This window comes from Apostichopus japonicus, chromosome 11 (genome assembly GCF_037975245.1).
Source record: "Apostichopus japonicus isolate 1M-3 chromosome 11, ASM3797524v1, whole genome shotgun sequence".
NCBI classification, from domain to species: Eukaryota; Metazoa; Echinodermata; class Holothuroidea; order Aspidochirotida; family Stichopodidae; genus Apostichopus; species Apostichopus japonicus.
In genome coordinates this window covers 11,264,606-11,267,419 of record NC_092571.1, presented here as the reverse complement: position 1 = coordinate 11,267,419, position 2,814 = coordinate 11,264,606, and the positions used below count along the sequence as shown (strand labels likewise).

The 2,814-nt window shown below is 38.5% G+C and overlaps 1 long non-coding RNA gene across 1 annotated transcript; it reads right to left on the bottom strand.

The window, feature by feature from the left end:
- Window positions 1-312: 312 nt before the first annotated feature.
- LOC139976194 (uncharacterized) lies at window positions 313-2,584 on the bottom strand. The gene is made up of 2 exons (XR_011796031.1): window positions 2,183-2,584; window positions 313-1,523 (listed from the first exon to the last, which is right to left on the bottom strand). It is a non-coding gene; the product is annotated as an uncharacterized lncRNA (long non-coding RNA).
- Window positions 2,585-2,814: the final 230 nt, after the last annotated feature.

Here is a 2,814-nt window from a genome sequence, read left to right as displayed (position 1 = left end):
CCTCCCCCTCTACTTTACATGTAGCTAAATCCCTAGTTACAGTGAGATGTGCCAATGCCCCAAGACCAGTGAGCTATTTCTTTTATATAAATCAATATATAAGTTGGCACACTAAGACGTCATGGTATATCGTAGATGTGGAATAAAGTTATAGTCGGTATATATCCGTTACCTTAGTACTCTTTCTACAGTCTTCTGCAAAACTAGGTACTTTATCCATGTTACTAAAACGACATGTTTATAATTTGTATTCCTGCAAAAAGAGTTCCAAGGGAGTTAACGTATAAAAGAAAAGATTGACAAGGTTTCAAATGGTATTTTGAATAATAATAGTTCTATATTCTACAAATAATATGAATAATAAAGGTGAATGGTACAAATCAGTGAATAACGAAGACAGTTAACTTAAGCCCCAGATAGAAAGAAATAATGTATCTATTAAGACTGGGTCGATACACTCAATGGTGTAGTAGAGCTGGGCCTTTGCGATGATTCAAGATACAGGTTCTTCATCAAAAGGCGTGGCGCGGAATTAATAAGTGATTAAAAGTTCATCCAAGGACAGTTGTACTAGTTATAACAGGATCCACTTCAATTCACTGCATAGAAGTCAGATATGGTATGGAAAAGGGAAAGTCCATTCCGTAGTAGAGGTGAAGATAATTAGATGAAATAAAAGTCACTAACGACTTGAATATCCTTCAGTCAAAACTTGAACAGGTTCACAGAACGTATTAACAATATGAATAAAACAGGTAACGAAATGTTACGGCAAAACAATAAAGAACCGTGATATTGGAACAGAGTCAGGGGCGATGGTTCCCCAACGCGGTATTTGCGTCATAGTCATCAGTAATATAGTTGTGAATATGCAAGAGGTAAAGCATGCCCATAACACCCTCCTCCCCCCTCCCCTCTCAGCAAAAAAAGTGTGATTTGAAGAAAATGTGGATATTTATCATAAGGTGTCTGGTAGGTAGGGTAATCTACGTAAAACTACTTACAGCTAAAATGAATATATGAATAAGATTATGTTGTCTGGTTCCTTTAAACTCTGGGGAACAAAATAATGACAACATGACTTTGAAAAAGTTAACCCTCTTCACAAACTTCAAACTTGATTAAAATTTCAGACTAAGATATCAAGATTTAACACCATCACAGTTCATCCTCCAAATCATCTTCCCCTGCATCAGCAATCTCAACATCTTCTTGGAAGTTGCAGCAATTTCTATATTTACATAGGTCTGTACACGGTAGTTGTGCATTCATTCAGGAACATCTTCCTTTAAGACGTTTGCCGACTCTACAGCTACTGCTGACACACTGAAGCAAAACATCTGGGTCAGGTGGCTTCGTCATCCAAGTGATTATAAGGTCATCACTTTCAAGTTTCCATCCATGTCCCTCTGGTGAGAGTGCATCAATCCTTTGCTGCAATGCCCTACTGTGAATAGCAGCCTGGTTGGTGCAGCGCTTAACATACTGGATCAGAGCATCTTTTGTTGGTGGTAAACTCTGCTCTGAGGATGGAGATGAACAGAACACCTTGTACCATGAAATTGGATATTTTTGAGTCTCACATTTTATATGGGGTACCAATAAAATTACAATTCAGCTAGAAATATGTTGCAAATTACTTTAATAATTTCAATGGAAAGATTAACCTGATATTGCATCTCAAAGCGTTTAGAGAATTTTTTAATTTTTCTTGGGGGAGGACCCCCATATTCCAAAAGTCCTAAATCCACCCCTGAACACTCAATGAACCACACATTGAAGACAGTACTTTACCTTTCAAGATCTGTATGCCTTCCTTGTCAAGAATTGTATCTAGTTTCTGCAACATAGAGAGTGGTACAGGTCTTTTTTTTTCTAACTAATATAATATCTCTATCATTTAAATAAAGGGCCACAGTAAGAAAACTATGAAGCCTGTATTTAACACTTAGGCCAGTGCCCCAGATGGAGAATTTGAAACAAATTTCCATTCCTACCACCTTATAACAAAACAAATCAGATGACCATGCCACTAATTATATTATGTTCAGGTCCAACACTGTGCCCTTTGACTTGGACTCTATCCCTCAAGAGCTACTGATCTTGCATTATGCAACTTCTCTTAACACTTCCACTATGCCACAGAAGTATAAGTAGAGTCATGTAGTATGCTTAGGCTTACCTCCATCGAAATTCTCTGCCTGCTGCAGCTTGTCCTGCACCCGTTTGCAACACCGAGTAATGCATTTCATATGGGGTCTCCTCTGGTACTGTCCGTTTTCTTGCAGCAATGTGCTTGCTATCAATGAACCGCCTGTAAAACTTATCGTGGAACCCCATCATACTATGCTGTTGAACACACGCTTGATCGTAGTAGGCCATGTAGTAATCAGTAGTACGGCGATATAACTGTCTCCGCCGAAGAGATTAAGCCAATCTTTAGCGCAGGAAGTAACTTTAGTCCATCGTTTATTCGTCAGTGCCTTGACTGCTTCAAATTTTACAGATTCAATGTGCACTTAGCACTGTAGATTTCCGTGTGTCGGAGACTGACTAGCACCCGTGGGAGCCGCCATGTTTGTTGTTTTCTACAAAGATTGCACACAGAACTCATGGCTCATTGGACAATTCATATCACATGGTACAGATATCTCACTAGCGCACAACTTTTGAACGTAGAACGGCAGGTTTCTTAACATACGCAATAAAAAAATAGTTCGATCTTTCGAGCGGAATTGCAAAGAAACTGCAGGAAAGTACATGGAGAACTTTTTAATCATTAATCTTAGTTAATTTATGTATTCAATGCTGTAG